At 39.4% G+C, this 17944-nt stretch overlaps 1 long non-coding RNA gene across 1 annotated transcript; it reads left to right on the plus strand.

Annotated features, from left to right (window-relative positions):
* Window positions 1-7019: 7019 nt before the first annotated feature.
* LOC138230780 (uncharacterized) lies at window positions 7020-8474 on the plus strand. The gene is made up of 2 exons (XR_011186389.1): window positions 7020-7705; window positions 8058-8474. It is a non-coding gene; the product is annotated as an uncharacterized lncRNA (long non-coding RNA).
* Window positions 8475-17944: the final 9470 nt, after the last annotated feature.

A 17944-nucleotide genomic window follows, 5' to 3' on the forward strand; every position in this document is an offset into this window, starting at 1 on the left:
ACAGTAAAAAACTTCTACCTGTTGTGGGAATGCTAACCCTAACCCTAGCTAGGGTTTCAAATGTGCATTCCAGCAGGGTATCTCAGAAGCCCTCCAAACATCAAAGTTGAAATTTCTCCTCAAACTCCAAAAAATCAGTCTCAAACTATCAAAACGGTTTCTAAAACCTCTAGGAAAAGTATCTTCTTTAATATTCTGTCTGGCTTAGGCAAATTTTCATAAAGCTGAAAAATGCTGTTAAATGGTATTTAAATCGGCATGCTTTTAATGCCTGGCTAGGGTTAGGGTTACAAGAACCATAGAATTTTGCCCTCTGTTGCACTTTTAGCTGCACTTTAAATGACAAAATGAAGAGAGTTTACCCATTAGAACATGTATTCTTCACACTTTTCATCTGGCTCAGTTTTGGATAAAATCACTGGATAGGGCAATATACAAAAAGGTGACCAAAACTGTCCGAAAACTAAAAGTGCAGATAGGAGCAAATTATCACGCATCCTAAAGATAACTGGGGACCCGGAATGCAGCACTGACAGTAAAAAACTTCTACCTGTTGTGGGAATGCTAACCCTAATCCTAGCTAGGGTTTCAAATGTGCATTCCAGCAGGGTATCTCAGAAGCCCTCCAAACATCAAAGTTGAAATTTCTCCTCAAACAACAAAAAGTCAGTCTCAAACTATCAAAACGGTTTCTAAAACCTCTAGGAAAAGTATCTTCTTTAATTTTCTGTCTGGCTTAGGCAAATTTTCATAAAGCTGAAAAATGCTGTTAAATGGTAGTTAAATCGGCATGCTTTTAATGCCTGGCTAGGGTTAGGGTTACAAGAACCATAGAATTTTGCCCTCTGTTGCACTTTTAGCTGCACTTTAAATGACAAAATGAAGAGAGTTTACCCATTAGAACATGTATTCTTCACACTTTTCATCTGGCTCAGTTTTGGATAAAATCACTGGATAGGGCAATATACAAAAAGGTGACCAAAACTGTCCGAAAACTTAAAGTGCAGATAGGAGCAAATTATCACACATCCTAAAGATAACTGGGGGCCCGGAATGCAGCACTAGCAGTAAAAAACTTCTACCTGTTGTGGGAATGCTAACCCTAACCCTAGCTAGGGTTTCAAATGTACATTCCGGCAGGGTGTCTCAGAAGCCCTCCAAACATCAAAGTTGAATTTTTTCCTCAAACTCCAGAAATTCAGTCTCAAACTATCAAAACGGTATCTAAAACTTCTAGGAAATGTATCTTCTTTAATATTCTGTCTGGTTTAGGCAAATTTTCATAAAGCTGAAAAAATGCTGTTAAATGGTAGTTAAATCGGCATGCTTTTAATGCCTGGCTAGGGTTACGGTTACAAGAACCAAAAAATTTTGCCCGCTGTTGCACTTTTAGCTGCACTTTAAATGACAAAATGAAGAGAGTTTACCCATTAGAACATGTATTCTTCACACTTTTCATCTGGCTCAGTTTTGGATAAAATCACTGGATAGGGCAATATACAAAAAGGTGACCAAAACTGTCCGAAAACTTAAAGTGCAGATAGGAGCAAATTATCACACATCCTAAAGATAACTGGGGGCCCGGAATGCAGCACTAGCAGTAAAAAACTTCTACCTGTTGTGGGAATGCTAACCCTAACCCTAGCTAGGGTTTCAAATGTACATTCCGGCAGGGTGTCTCAGAAGCCCTCCAAACATCAAAGTTGAATTTTTTCCTCAAACTCCAAAAAATCAGTCTCAAACTATCAAAACGGTTTCTAAAACTTCTAGGAAAAGCATCTTCTTTAATATTCTGTCTGGCTTAGGCAAATTTTCATAAAGCTGAAAAATGCTGTTAAATGGTAGTTAAATCGGCATGCTTTTAATGCCTGGCTAGGGTTAGGGTTACAAGAAGCAAAGAATTTTGCCCGCTGTTGCACTTTTAGCTGCACTTTAAATGACAAAATGAAGAGAGTTTACCCATTAGAACAGGTATTCTTCACACTTTTCATCTGGCTCAGTTTTGGATAAAATCACTGGATAGGGCAATATACAAAAAGGTGACCAAAACTGTCCGAAAACTTAAAGTGCAGATAGGAGCAAATTATCACACATCCTAAAGATAACTGGGGGCCCGGAATGCAGCACTAGCAGTAAAAAACTTCTACCTGTTGTGGGAATGCTAACCCTAACCCTAGCTAGGGTTTCAAATGTACATTCCGGCAGGGTGTCTCAGAAGCCCTCCAAACATCAAAGTTGAATTTTTTCCTCAAACTCCAAAAAATCAGTCTCAAACTATCAAAACGGTTTCTAAAACTTCTAGGAAATGTATCTTCTTTAATATTCTGTCTTGTTCAGGCAAATTTTCATGAAGCTGAAAAATGCTGTTAAATGGTAGTTAAATCGGCATGCTTTTAATGCCTGGCTAGGGTTAGGGTTACAAGAAGCAAAGAATTTGCCCGCTGTTGCACTTTTAGCTGCACTTTAAATGACAAAATGAAGAGAGTTTACCCATTAGAACAGGTATTCTTCACACTTTTCATCTGGCTCAGTTTTGGATAAAATCACTGGATAGGGCAATATACAAAAAGATTACCAAAACTGTCCGAAAACTAAAAGTGCAGATAGGAGCAAATTATCACGCATCCTAAAGATAACTGGGGACCCGGAATGCAGCACTGACAGTAAAAAACTTCTACCTGTTGTGGGAATGCTAACCCTAACCCTAGCTAGGGTTTCAAATGTGCATTCCAGCAGGGTATCTCAGAAGCCCTCCAAACATCAAAGTTGAAATTTCTCCTCAAACTCCAAAAAATCAGTCTCAAACTATCAAAACGGTTTCTAAAACCTCTAGGAAAAGTATCTTCTTTAATATTCTGTCTGGCTTAGGCAAATTTTCATAAAGCTGAAAAATGCTGTTAAATGGTATTTAAATCGGCATGCTTTTAATGCCTGGCTAGGGTTAGGGTTACAAGAACCATAGAATTTTGCCCTCTGTTGCACTTTTAGCTGCACTTTAAATGACAAAATGAAGAGAGTTTACCCATTAGAACATGTATTCTTCACACTTTTCATCTGGCTCAGTTTTGGATAAAATCACTGGATAGGGCAATATACAAAAAGGTGACCAAAACTGTCCGAAAACTAAAAGTGCAGATAGGAGCAAATTATCACGCATCCTAAAGATAACTGGGGACCCGGAATGCAGCACTGACAGTAAAAAACTTCTACCTGTTGTGGGAATGCTAACCCTAATCCTAGCTAGGGTTTCAAATGTGCATTCCAGCAGGGTATCTCAGAAGCCCTCCAAACATCAAAGTTGAAATTTCTCCTCAAACAACAAAAAGTCAGTCTCAAACTATCAAAACGGTTTCTAAAACCTCTAGGAAAAGTATCTTCTTTAATTTTCTGTCTGGCTTAGGCAAATTTTCATAAAGCTGAAAAATGCTGTTAAATGGTAGTTAAATCGGCATGCTTTTAATGCCTGGCTAGGGTTAGGGTTACAAGAACCATAGAATTTTGCCCTCTGTTGCACTTTTAGCTGCACTTTAAATGACAAAATGAAGAGAGTTTACCCATTAGAACATGTATTCTTCACACTTTTCATCTGGCTCAGTTTTGGATAAAATCACTGGATAGGGCAATATACAAAAAGGTGACCAAAACTGTCCGAAAACTTAAAGTGCAGATAGGAGCAAATTATCACACATCCTAAAGATAACTGGGGGCCCGGAATGCAGCACTAGCAGTAAAAAACTTCTACCTGTTGTGGGAATGCTAACCCTAACCCTAGCTAGGGTTTCAAATGTACATTCCGGCAGGGTGTCTCAGAAGCCCTCCAAACATCAAAGTTGAATTTTTTCCTCAAACTCCAGAAATTCAGTCTCAAACTATCAAAACGGTATCTAAAACTTCTAGGAAATGTATCTTCTTTAATATTCTGTCTGGTTTAGGCAAATTTTCATAAAGCTGAAAAAATGCTGTTAAATGGTAGTTAAATCGGCATGCTTTTAATGCCTGGCTAGGGTTACGGTTACAAGAACCAAAAAATTTTGCCCGCTGTTGCACTTTTAGCTGCACTTTAAATGACAAAATGAAGAGAGTTTACCCATTAGAACATGTATTCTTCACACTTTTCATCTGGCTCAGTTTTGGATAAAATCACTGGATAGGGCAATATACAAAAAGGTGACCAAAACTGTCCGAAAACTTAAAGTGCAGATAGGAGCAAATTATCACACATCCTAAAGATAACTGGGGGCCCGGAATGCAGCACTAGCAGTAAAAAACTTCTACCTGTTGTGGGAATGCTAACCCTAACCCTAGCTAGGGTTTCAAATGTACATTCTGGCAGGGTGTCTCAGAAGCCCTCCAAACATCAAAGTTGAATTTTTTCCTCAAACTCCAAAAAATCAGTCTCAAACTATCAAAACGGTTTCTAAAACTTCTAGGAAATGTATCTTCTTTAATATTCTGTCTTGTTCAGGCAAATTTTCATGAAGCTGAAAAATGCTGTTAAATGGTAGTTAAATCGGCATGCTTTTAATGCCTGGCTAGGGTTAGGGTTACAAGAAGCAAAGAATTTGCCCGCTGTTGCACTATTAGCTGCACTTTAAATGACAAAATGAAGAGAGTTTACCCATTAGAACAGGTATTCTTCACACTTTTCATCTGGCTCAGTTTTGGATAAAATCACTGGATAGGGCAATATACAAAAAGATGACCAAAACTGTCCGAAAACTAAAAGTGCAGATAGGAGCAAATTATCACGCATCCTAAAGATAACTGGGGACCCGGAATGCAGCACTGACAGTAAAAAACTTCTACCTGTTGTGGGAATGCTAACCCTAACCCTAGCTAGGGTTTCAAATGTGCATTCCAGCAGGGTATCTCAGAAGCCCTCCAAACATCAAAGTTGAAATTTCTCCTCAAACTCCAAAAAATCAGTCTCAAACTATCAAAACGGTTTCTAAAACCTCTAGGAAAAGTATCTTCTTTAATATTCTGTCTGGCTTAGGCAAATTTTCATAAAGCTGAAAAATGCTGTTAAATGGTAGTTAAATCGGCATGCTTTTAATGCCTGGCTAGGGTTAGGGTTACAAGAACCATAGAATTTTGCCCTCTGTTGCACTTTTAGCTGCACTTTAAATGACAAAATGAAGAGAGTTTACCCATTAGAACATGTATTCTTCACACTTTTCATCTGGCTCAGTTTTGGATAAAATCACTGGATAGGGCAATATACAAAAAGGTGACCAAAACTGTCCGAAAACTAAAAGTGCAGATAGGAGCAAATTATCACGCATCCTAAAGAAAACTGGGGACCCGGAATGCAGCACTGACAGTAAAAAACTTCTACCTGTTGTGGGAATGCTAACCCTAATCCTAGCTAGGGTTTCAAATGTGCATTCCAGCAGGGTATCTCAGAAGCCCTCCAAACATCAAAGTTGAAATTTCTCCTCAAACTCCAAAAAATCAGTCTCAAACTATCAAAACGGTTTCTAAAACCTCTAGGAAAAGTATCTTCTTTAATTTTCTGTCTGGCTTAGGCAAATTTTCATAAAGCTGAAAAATGCTGTTAAATGGTAGTTAAATCGGCATGCTTTTAATGCCTGGCTAAGGTTAGGGTTACAAGAACCATAGAATTTTGCCCTCTGTTGCACTTTTAGCTGCACTTTAAATGACAAAATGAAGAGAGTTTACCCATTAGAACATGTATTCTTCACACTTTTCATCTGGCTCAGTTTTGGATAAAATCACTGGATAGGGCAATATACAAAAAGGTGACCAAAACTGTCCGAAAACTTAAAGTGCAGATAGGAGCAAATTATCACACATCCTAAAGATAACTGGGGGCCCGGAATGCAGCACTAGCAGTAAAAAACTTCTACCTGTTGTGGGAATGCTAACCCTAACCCTAGCTAGGGTTTCAAATGTACATTCCGGCAGGGTGTCTCAGAAGCCCTCCAAACATCAAAGTTGAATTTTTTCCTCAAACTCCAGAAAATCAGTCTCAAACTATCAAAACGGTATCTAAAACTTCTAGGAAATGTATCTTCTTTAATATTCTGTCTGGTTTAGGCAAATTTTCATAAAGCTGAAAAAATGCTGTTAAATGGTAGTTAAATCGGCATGCTTTTAATGCCTGGCTAGGGTTACGGTTACAAGAACCAAAAAATTTTGCCCGCTGTTGCACTTTTAGCTGCACTTTAAATGACAAAATGAAGAGAGTTTACCCATTAGAACATGTATTCTTCACACTTTTCATCTGGCTCAGTTTTGGATAAAATCACTGGATAGGGCAATATACAAAAAGGTGACTAAAACTGTCCGAAAACTTAAAGTGCAGATAGGAGCAAATTATCACACATCCTAAAGATAACTGGGGGCCCGGAATGCAGCACTAGCAGTAAAAAACTTCTACCTGTTGTGGGAATGCTAACCCTAACCCTAGCTAGGGTTTCAAATGTACATTCCGGCAGGGTGTCTCAGAAGCCCTCCAAACATCAAAGTTGTTTTTTTTCCTCAAACTCCAAAAAGTCAGTCTCAAACTATCAAAACGGTTTCTAAAACATCTAGGAAAAGCATCTTCTTTAATATTCTGTCTGGCTTAGGCAAATTTTCATAAAGCTGAAAAATGCTGTTAAATGGTAGTTAAATCGGCATGCTTTTAATGCCTGGCTAGGGTTAGGGTTACAAGAAGCAAAGAATTTTGCCCGCTGTTGCACTTTTAGCTGCACTTTAAATGACAAAATGAAGAGAGTTTACCCATTAGAACAGGTATTCTTCACACTTTTCATCTGGCTCAGTTTTGGATAAAATCACTGGATAGGGCAATATACAAAAAGGTGACCAAAACTGTCCGAAAACTAAAAGTGCAGATAGGAGCAAATTATCACGCATCCTAAAGATAACTGGGGATCCGGAATGCAGCACTGACAGTAAAAAACTTCTACCTGTTGTGGGAATGCTAACCCTAATCCTAGCTAGGGTTTCAAATGTGCATTCCAGCAGGGTATCTCAGAAGCTGTCACGCCCGACATCCCTCCCTAGAGGGCGCTCCACTGCTCTCATTATTGTTCGTGTTATTTAGCTCTCCAGGTGTACCCTTTTAGTGTTACTATTTAAAGACCAGCTCCTCCAGTCCTCGGGGCTCATCATTAGGGTAAGATGTCGCGAGGCCCGCCTAGCACCAGGAAACCCTACGTCCGTCTCCTGAGGGCACAGGCCTCATCCCCGACACCTCCCGCTTCCTGAGCCCGGGGTCTGGAGGATCTCGCCCCGTCACCCTTGGACCTCCATGTTTCGTTCGTCTGTGTGCTCCCCTCTCTCGGGGATTTTAACTTTGTCGCGTTCCAGGATGGATTTCCAGTTGATGGACTTTCGGACTGTGCTTTGACCTGCCCTTGGACCCGTTTGGATTTGGATGCCGTTTTGTCTTCCCCGTACACTGTCTCACGGACTGTCACTATTATTTTGTGCACTATTAAACCCCTGTGTGTTCCTTTTACCACGCCTCCTGTTTTCTCCAGCTCTTACCGCATCGCATAGGGTCTTCTACAATATCTGACACGGATTCCAGTCCGTGTCCGTTACAGAATGATGAGCCTATGCTAGACCCCGCGAGCGGTAATCTGGAACACCCGGACCCTCATCTGGACCTTTTTCTTTTCAAGATGCCCTTCCTGTTTTCCTGTCAAGATCCATTCCTGTTTCGCTGGACAAGGTATTTTTTGTGGATTTTTTTTTTTCTAAAGGAATTCTTGGATTTTTTTTTCTTGGACCGTTTTGTTTCTCCGTTTTTTTTTCTTTCCCCGTTGGAACTATTTTGAGAGTGGACAGCCCTACCGTTTTGTATATAGTATTCTCCGGTTTTATCTCTTGTGTATATAGTGATTCTGAATTTCCTTCTCTGGTTGTATATAGTCTGTGCTTGTGATATTCTTCTTGATAGTATTGCCCTTATTTTTAATTGTGTAGGGCGTCAGGAGCCGCCCTTGAAGGGGGGGGTACTGTCACGCCCGACATCCCTCCCTAGAGGGCGCTCCACTGCTCTCATTATTGTTCGTGTTATTTAGCTCTCCAGGTGTACCCTTTTAGTGTTACTATTTAAAGACCAGCTCCTCCAGTCCTCGGGGCTCATCATTAGGGTAAGATGTCGCGAGGCCCGCCTAGCACCAGGAAACCCTACGTCCGTCTCCTGAGGGCACAGGCCTCATCCCCGACACCTCCCGCTTCCTGAGCCCGGGGTCTGGAGGATCTCGCCCCGTCACCCTTGGACCTCCATGTTTCGTTCGTCTGTGTGCTCCCCTCTCTCGGGGATTTTAACTTTGTCGCGTTCCAGGATGGATTTCCAGTTGATGGACTTTCCGACTGTGCTTTGACCTGCCCTTGGACCCGTTTGGATTTGGATGCCGTTTTGTCTTCCCCGTACACTGTCTCACGGACTGTCACTATTATTTTGTGCACTATTAAACCCCTGTGTGTTCCTTTTACCACGCCTCCTGTTTTCTCCAGCTCTTACCGCATCGCATAGGGTCTTCTACAATATCTGACACGGATTCCAGTCCGTGTCCGTTACAGAAGCCCTCCAAACATCAAAGTTGAAATTTCTCCTCAAACAACAAAAAGTCAGTCTCAAACTATCAAAACGGTTTCTAAAACCTCTAGGAAAAGTATCTTCTTTAATTTTCTGTCTGGCTTAGGCAAATTTTCATAAAGCTGAAAAATGCTGTTAAATGGTAGTTAAATCGGCATGCTTTTAATGCCTGGCTAGGGTTAGGGTTACAAGAACCATAGAATTTTGCCCTCTGTTGCACTTTTAGCTGCACTTTAAATGACAAAATGAAGAGAGTTTACCCATTAGAACATGTATTCTTCACACTTTTCATCTGGCTCAGTTTTGGATAAAATCACTGGATAGGGCAATATACAAAAAGGTGACCAAAACTGTCCGAAAACTTAAAGTGCAGATAGGAGCAAATTATCACACATCCTAAAGATAACTGGGGGCCCGGAATGCAGCACTAGCAGTAAAAAACTTCTACCTGTTGTGGGAATGCTAACCCTAACCCTAGCTAGGGTTTCAAATGTACATTCCGGCAGGGTGTCTCAGAAGCCCTCCAAACATCAAAGTTGAATTTTTTCCTCAAACTCCAGAAAATCAGTCTCAAACTATCAAAACGGTATCTAAAACTTCTAGGAAATGTATCTTCTTTAATATTCTGTCTGGTTTAGGCAAATTTTCATAAAGCTGAAAAAATGCTGTTAAATGGTAGTTAAATCGGCATGCTTTTAATGCCTGGCTAGGGTTACGGTTACAAGAACCAAAAAATTTTGCCCGCTGTTGCACTTTTAGCTGCACTTTAAATGACAAAATGAAGAGAGTTTACCCATTAGAACATGTATTCTTCACACTTTTCATCTGGCTCAGTTTTGGATAAAATCACTGGATAGGGCAATATACAAAAAGGTGACCAAAACTGTCCGAAAACTTAAAGTGCAGATAGGAGCAAATTATCACACATCCTAAAGATAACTGGGGGCCCGGAATGCAGCACTAGCAGTAAAAAACTTCTACCTGTTGTGGGAATGCTAACCCTAACCCTAGCTAGAGTTTCAAATGTACATTCCGGCAGGGTGTCTCAGAAGCCCTCCAAACATCAAAGTTGAATTTTTTCCTCAAACTCCAAAAAATCAGTCTCAAACTATCAAAACGGTTTCTAAAACTTCTAGGAAATGTATCTTCTTTAATATTCTGTCTTGTTCAGGCAAATTTTCATGAAGCTGAAAAATGCTGTTAAATGGTAGTTAAATCGGCATGCTTTTAATGCCTGGCTAGGGTTAGGGTTACAAGAAGCAAAGAATTTGCCCGCTGTTGCACTTTTAGCTGCACTTTAAATGACAAAATGAAGAGAGTTTACCCATTAGAACAGGTATTCTTCACACTTTTCATCTGGCTCAGTTTTGGATAAAATCACTGGATAGGGCAATATACAAAAAGATGACCAAAACTGTCCGAAAACTAAAAGTGCAGATAGGAGCAAATTATCACGCATCCTAAAGATAACTGGGGACCCGGAATGCAGCACTGACAGTAAAAAACTTCTACCTGTTGTGGGAATGCTAACCCTAACCCTAGCTAGGGTTTCAAATGTGCATTCCAGCAGGGTATCTCAGAAGCCCTCCAAACATCAAAGTTGAAATTTCTCCTCAAACTCCAAAAAATCAGTCTCAAACTATCAAAACGGTTTCTAAAACCTCTAGGAAAAGTATCTTCTTTAATATTCTGTCTGGCTTAGGCAAATTTTCATAAAGCTGAAAAATGCTGTTAAATGGTAGTTAAATCGGCATGCTTTTAATGCCTGGCTAGGGTTAGGGTTACAAGAACCATAGAATTTTGCCCTCTGTTGCACTTTTAGCTGCACTTTAAATGACAAAATGAAGAGAGTTTACCCATTAGAACATGTATTCTTCACACTTTTCATCTGGCTCAGTTTTGGATAAAATCACTGGATAGGGCAATATACAAAAAGGTGACCAAAACTGTCCGAAAACTAAAAGTGCAGATAGGAGCAAATTATCACGCATCCTAAAGATAACTGGGGACCCGGAATGCAGCACTGACAGTAAAAAACTTCTACCTGTTGTGGGAATGCTAACCCTAATCCTAGCTAGGGTTTCAAATGTGCATTCCAGCAGGGTATCTCAGAAGCCCTCCAAACATCAAAGTTGAAATTTCTCCTCAAACTCCAAAAAATCAGTCTCAAACTATCAAAACGGTTTCTAAAACCTCTAGGAAAAGTATCTTCTTTAATTTTCTGTCTGGCTTAGGCAAATTTTCATAAAGCTGAAAAATGCTGTTAAATGGTAGTTAAATCGGCATGCTTTTAATGCCTGGCTAAGGTTAGGGTTACAAGAACCATAGAATTTTGCCCTCTGTTGCACTTTTAGCTGCACTTTAAATGACAAAATGAAGAGAGTTTACCCATTAGAACATGTATTCTTCACACTTTTCATCTGGCTCAGTTTTGGATAAAATCACTGGATAGGGCAATATACAAAAAGGTGACCAAAACTGTCCGAAAACTTAAAGTGCAGATAGGAGCAAATTATCACACATCCTAAAGATAACTGGGGGCCCGGAATGCAGCACTAGCAGTAAAAAACTTCTACCTGTTGTGGGAATGCTAACCCTAACCCTAGCTAGGGTTTCAAATGTACATTCCGGCAGGGTGTCTCAGAAGCCCTCCAAACATCAAAGTTGAATTTTTTCCTCAAACTCCAGAAAATCAGTCTCAAACTATCAAAACGGTATCTAAAACTTCTAGGAAATGTATCTTCTTTAATATTCTGTCTGGTTTAGGCAAATTTTCATAAAGCTGAAAAAATGCTGTTAAATGGTAGTTAAATCGGCATGCTTTTAATGCCTGGCTAGGGTTACGGTTACAAGAACCAAAAAATTTTGCCCGCTGTTGCACTTTTAGCTGCACTTTAAATGACAAAATGAAGAGAGTTTACCCATTAGAACATGTATTCTTCACACTTTTCATCTGGCTCAGTTTTGGATAAAATCACTGGATAGGGCAATATACAAAAAGGTGACCAAAACTGTCCGAAAACTTAAAGTGCAGATAGGAGCAAATTATCACACATCCTAAAGATAACTGGGGGCCCGGAATGCAGCACTAGCAGTAAAAAACTTCTACCTGTTGTGGGAATGCTAACCCTAACCCTAGCTAGGGTTTCAAATGTACATTCCGGCAGGGTGTCTCAGAAGCCCTCCAAACATCAAAGTTGAATTTTTTCCTCAAACTCCAAAAAATCAGTCTCAAACTATCAAAACGGTTTCTAAAACTTCTAGGAAAAGCATCTTCTTTAATATTCTGTCTGGCTTAGGCAAATTTTCATAAAGCTGAAAAATGCTGTTAAATGGTAGTTAAATCGGCATGCTTTTAATGCCTGGCTAGGGTTAGGGTTACAAGAACCATAGAATTTTGCCCTCTGTTGCACTTTTAGCTGCACTTTAAATGACAAAATGAAGAGAGTTTACCCATTAGAACATGTATTCTTCACACTTTTCATCTGGCTCAGTTTTGGATAAAATCACTGGATAGGGCAATATACAAAAAGGTGACCAAAACTGTCCGAAAACTAAAAGTGCAGATAGGAGCAAATTATCACGCATCCTAAAGATAACTGGGGACCCGGAATGCAGCACTGACAGTAAAAAACTTCTACCTGTTGTGGGAATGCTAACCCTAATCCTAGCTAGGGTTTCAAATGTGCATTCCAGCAGGGTATCTCAGAAGCCCTCCAAACATCAAAGTTGAAATTTCTCCTCAAACTCCAAAAAATCAGTCTCAAACTATCAAAACGGTTTCTAAAACCTCTAGGAAAAGTATCTTCTTTAATTTTCTGTCTGGCTTAGGCAAATTTTCATAAAGCTGAAAAATGCTGTTAAATGGTAGTTAAATCGGCATGCTTTTAATGCCTGGCTAAGGTTAGGGTTACAAGAACCATAGAATTTTGCCCTCTGTTGCACTTTTAGCTGCACTTTAAATGACAAAATGAAGAGAGTTTACCCATTAGAACATGTATTCTTCACACTTTTCATCTGGCTCAGTTTTGGATAAAATCACTGGATAGGGCAATATACAAAAAGGTGACCAAAACTGTCCGAAAACTTAAAGTGCAGATAGGAGCAAATTATCACACATCCTAAAGATAACTGGGGGCCCGGAATGCAGCACTAGCAGTAAAAAACTTCTACCTGTTGTGGGAATGCTAACCCTAACCCTAGCTAGGGTTTCAAATGTACATTCCGGCAGGGTGTCTCAGAAGCCCTCCAAACATCAAAGTTGAATTTTTTCCTCAAACTCCAGAAAATCAGTCTCAAACTATCAAAACGGTATCTAAAACTTCTAGGAAATGTATCTTCTTTAATATTCTGTCTGGTTTAGGCAAATTTTCATAAAGCTGAAAAAATGCTGTTAAATGGTAGTTAAATCGGCATGCTTTTAATGCCTGGCTAGGGTTACGGTTACAAGAACCAAAAAATTTTGCCCGCTGTTGCACTTTTAGCTGCACTTTAAATGACAAAATGAAGAGAGTTTACCCATTAGAACATGTATTCTTCACACTTTTCATCTGGCTCAGTTTTGGATAAAATCACTGGATAGGGCAATATACAAAAAGGTGACCAAAACTGTCCGAAAACTTAAAGTGCAGATAGGAGCAAATTATCACACATCCTAAAGATAACTGGGGGCCCGGAATGCAGCACTAGCAGTAAAAAACTTCTACCTGTTGTGGGAATGCTAACCCTAACCCTAGCTAGGGTTTCAAATGTACATTCCGGCAGGGTGTCTCAGAAGCCCTCCAAACATCAAAGTTGAATTTTTTCCTCAAACTCCAAAAAATCAGTCTCAAACTATCAAAACGGTTTCTAAAACTTCTAGGAAAAGCATCTTCTTTAATATTCTGTCTGGCTTAGGCAAATTTTCATAAAGCTGAAAAATGCTGTTAAATGGTAGTTAAATCGGCATGCTTTTAATGCCTGGCTAGGGTTAGGGTTACAAGAAGCAAAGAATTTTGCCCGCTATTGCACTTTTAGCTGCACTTTAAATGACAAAATGAAGAGAGTTTACCCATTAGAACAGGTATTCTTCACACTTTTCATCTGGCTCAGTTTTGGATAAAATCACTGGATAGGGCAATATACAAAAAGGTGACCAAAACTGTCCGAAAACTTAAAGTGCAGATAGGAGCAAATTATCACACATCCTAAAGATAACTGGGGGCCCGGAATGCAGCACTAGCAGTAAAAAACTTCTACCTGTTGTGGGAATGCTAACCCTAACCCTAGCTAGGGTTTCAAATGTACATTCCGGCAGGGTGTCTCAGAAGCCCTCCAAACATCAAAGTTGAATTTTTTCCTCAAACTCCAAAAAATCAGTCTCAAACTATCAAAACGGTTTCTAAAACTTCTAGGAAATGTATCTTCTTTAATATTCTGTCTTGTTCAGGCAAATTTTCATGAAGCTGAAAAATGCTGTTAAATGGTAGTTAAATCGGCATGCTTTTAATGCCTGGCTAGGGTTAGGGTTACAAGAAGCAAAGAATTTGCCCGCTGTTGCACTTTTAGCTGCACTTTAAATGACAAAATGAAGAGAGTTTACCCATTAGAACATGTATTCTTCACACTTTTCATCTGGCTCAGTTTTGGATAAAATCACTGGATAGGGCAATATACAAAAAGGTGACCAAAACTGTCCGAAAACTAAAAGTGCAGATAGGAGCAAATTATCACGCATCCTAAAGATAACTGGGGACCCGGAATGCAGCACTGACAGTAAAAAACTTCTACCTGTTGTGGGAATGCTAACCCTAATCCTAGCTAGGGTTTCAAATGTGCATTCCAGCAGGGTATCTCAGAAGCCCTCCAAACATCAAAGTTGAAATTTCTCCTCAAACTCCAAAAAATCAGTCTCAAACTATCAAAACGGTTTCTAAAACCTCTAGGAAAAGTATCTTCTTTAATTTTCTGTCTGGCTTAGGCAAATTTTCATAAAGCTGAAAAATGCTGTTAAATGGTAGTTAAATCGGCATGCTTTTAATGCCTGGCTAAGGTTAGGGTTACAAGAACCATAGAATTTTGCCCTCTGTTGCACTTTTAGCTGCACTTTAAATGACAAAATGAAGAGAGTTTACCCATTAGAACATGTATTCTTCACACTTTTCATCTGGCTCAGTTTTGGATAAAATCACTGGATAGGGCAATATACAAAAAGGTGACCAAAACTGTCCGAAAACTTAAAGTGCAGATAGGAGCAAATTATCACACATCCTAAAGATAACTGGGGGCCCGGAATGCAGCACTAGCAGTAAAAAACTTCTACCTGTTGTGGGAATGCTAACCCTAACCCTAGCTAGGGTTTCAAATGTACATTCCGGCAGGGTGTCTCAGAAGCCCTCCAAACATCAAAGTTGAATTTTTTCCTCAAACTCCAGAAAATCAGTCTCAAACTATCAAAACGGTATCTAAAACTTCTAGGAAATGTATCTTCTTTAATATTCTGTCTGGTTTAGGCAAATTTTCATAAAGCTGAAAAAATGCTGTTAAATGGTAGTTAAATCGGCATGCTTTTAATGCCTGGCTAGGGTTACGGTTACAAGAACCAAAAAATTTTGCCCGCTGTTGCACTTTTAGCTGCACTTTAAATGACAAAATGAAGAGAGTTTACCCATTAGAACATGTATTCTTCACACTTTTCATCTGGCTCAGTTTTGGATAAAATCACTGGATAGGGCAATATACAAAAAGGTGACCAAAACTGTCCGAAAACTTAAAGTGCAGATAGGAGCAAATTATCACACATCCTAAAGATAACTGGGGGCCCGGAATGCAGCACTAGCAGTAAAAAACTTCTACCTGTTGTGGGAATGCTAACCCTAACCCTAGCTAGGGTTTCAAATGTACATTCCGGCAGGGTGTCTCAGAAGCCCTCCAAACATCAAAGTTGAATTTTTTCCTCAAACTCCAAAAAATCAGTCTCAAACTATCAAAACGGTTTCTAAAACTTCTAGGAAAAGCATCTTCTTTAATATTCTGTCTGGCTTAGGCAAATTTTCATAAAGCTGAAAAATGCTGTTAAATGGTAGTTAAATCGGCATGCTTTTAATGCCTGGCTAGGGTTAGGGTTACAAGAAGCAAAGAATTTTGCCCGCTATTGCACTTTTAGCTGCACTTTAAATGACAAAATGAAGAGAGTTTACCCATTAGAACAGGTATTCTTCACACTTTTCATCTGGCTCAGTTTTGGATAAAATCACTGGATAGGGCAATATACAAAAAGGTGACCAAAACTGTCCGAAAACTTAAAGTGCAGATAGGAGCAAATTATCACACATCCTAAAGATAACTGGGGGCCCGGAATGCAGCACTAGCAGTAAAAAACTTCTACCTGTTGTGGGAATGCTAACCCTAACCCTAGCTAGGGTTTCAAATGTACATTCCGGCAGGGTGTCTCAGAAGCCCTCCAAACATCAAAGTTGAATTTTTTCCTCAAACTCCAAAAAATCAGTCTCAAACTATCAAAACGGTTTCTAAAACTTCTAGGAAATGTATCTTCTTTAATATTCTGTCTTGTTCAGGCAAATTTTCATGAAGCTGAAAAATGCTGTTAAATGGTAGTTAAATCGGCATGCTTTTAATGCCTGGCTAGGGTTAGGGTTACAAGAAGCAAAGAATTTGCCCGCTGTTGCACTTTTAGCTGCACTTTAAATGACAAAATGAAGAGAGTTTACCCATTAGAACATGTATTCTTCACACTTTTCATCTGGCTCAGTTTTGGATAAAATCACTGGATAGGGCAATATACAAAAAGGTGACCAAAACTGTCCGAAAACTAAAAGTGCAGATAGGAGCAAATTATCACGCATCCTAAAGATAACTGGGGACCCGGAATGCAGCACTGACAGTAAAAAACTTCTACCTGTTGTGGGAATGCTAACCCTAATCCTAGCTAGGGTTTCAAATGTGCATTCCAGCAGGGTATCTCAGAAGCCCTCCAAACATCAAAGTTGAATTTTCTCCTCAAACTCCAAAAAATCAGTCTCAAACTATCAAAACGGTTTCTAAAACCTCTAGGAAAAGTATCTTCTTTAATTTTCTGTCTGGCTTAGGCAAATTTTCATAAAGCTGAAAAATGCTGTTAAATGGTAGTTAAATCGGCATGCTTTTAATGCCTGGCTAGGGTTAGGGTTACAAGAACCATAGAATTTTGCCCTCTGTTGCACTTTTAGCTGCACTTTAAATGACAAAATGAAGAGAGTTTACCCATTAGAACATGTATTCTTCACACTTTTCATCTGGCTCAGTTTTGGATAAAATCACTGGATAGGGCAATATACAAAAAGGTGACCAAAACTGTCCGAAAACTTAAAGTGCAGATAGGAGCAAATTATCACACATCCTAAAGATAACTGGGGGCCCGGAATGCAGCACTAGCAGTAAAAAACTTCTACCTGTTGTGGGAATGCTAACCCTAACCCTAGCTAGGGTTTCAAATGTACATTCCGGCAGGGTGTCTCAGAAGCCCTCCAAACATCAAAGTTGAATTTTTTCCTCAAACTCCAGAAAATCAGTCTCAAACTATCAAAACGGTATCTAAAACTTCTAGGAAATGTATCTTCTTTAATATTCTGTCTGGTTTAGGCAAATTTTCATAAAGCTGAAAAAATGCTGTTAAATGGTAGTTAAATCGGCATGCTTTTAATGCCTGGCTAGGGTTACGGTTACAAGAACCAAAAAATTTTGCCCGCTGTTGCACTTTTAGCTGCACTTTAAATGACAAAATGAAGAGAGTTTACCCATTAGAACATGTATTCTTCACACTTTTCATCTGGCTCAGTTTTGGATAAAATCACTGGATAGGGCAATATACAAAAAGGTGACCAAAACTGTCCGAAAACTTAAAGTGCAGATAGGAGCAAATTATCACACATCCTAAAGATAACTGGGGGCCCGGAATGCAGCACTAGCCGTAAAAAACTTCTACCTGTTGTGGGAATGCTAACCCTAACCCTAGCTAGGGTTTCAAATGTACATTCCGGCAGGGTGTCTCAGAAGCCCTCCAAACATCAAAGTTGAATTTTTTCCTCAAACTCCAAAAAATCAGTCTCAAACTATCAAAACGGTTTCTAAAACTTCTAGGAAAAGCATCTTCTTTAATATTCTGTCTGGCTTAGGCAAATTTTCATAAAGCTGAAAAATGCTGTTAAATGGTAGTTAAATCGGCATGCTTTTAATGCCTGGCTAGGGTTAGGGTTACAAGAAGCAAAGAATTTTGCCCGCTGTTGCACTTTTAGCTGCACTTTAAATGACAAAATGAAGAGAGTTTACCCATTAGAACAGGTATTCTTCACACTTTTCATCTGGCTCAGTTTTGGATAAAATCACTGG

Source organism: Lepisosteus oculatus, unplaced genomic scaffold, assembly GCF_040954835.1.
Source record: "Lepisosteus oculatus isolate fLepOcu1 unplaced genomic scaffold, fLepOcu1.hap2 HAP2_SCAFFOLD_49, whole genome shotgun sequence".
NCBI classification, from domain to species: Eukaryota; Metazoa; Chordata; class Actinopteri; order Semionotiformes; family Lepisosteidae; genus Lepisosteus; species Lepisosteus oculatus.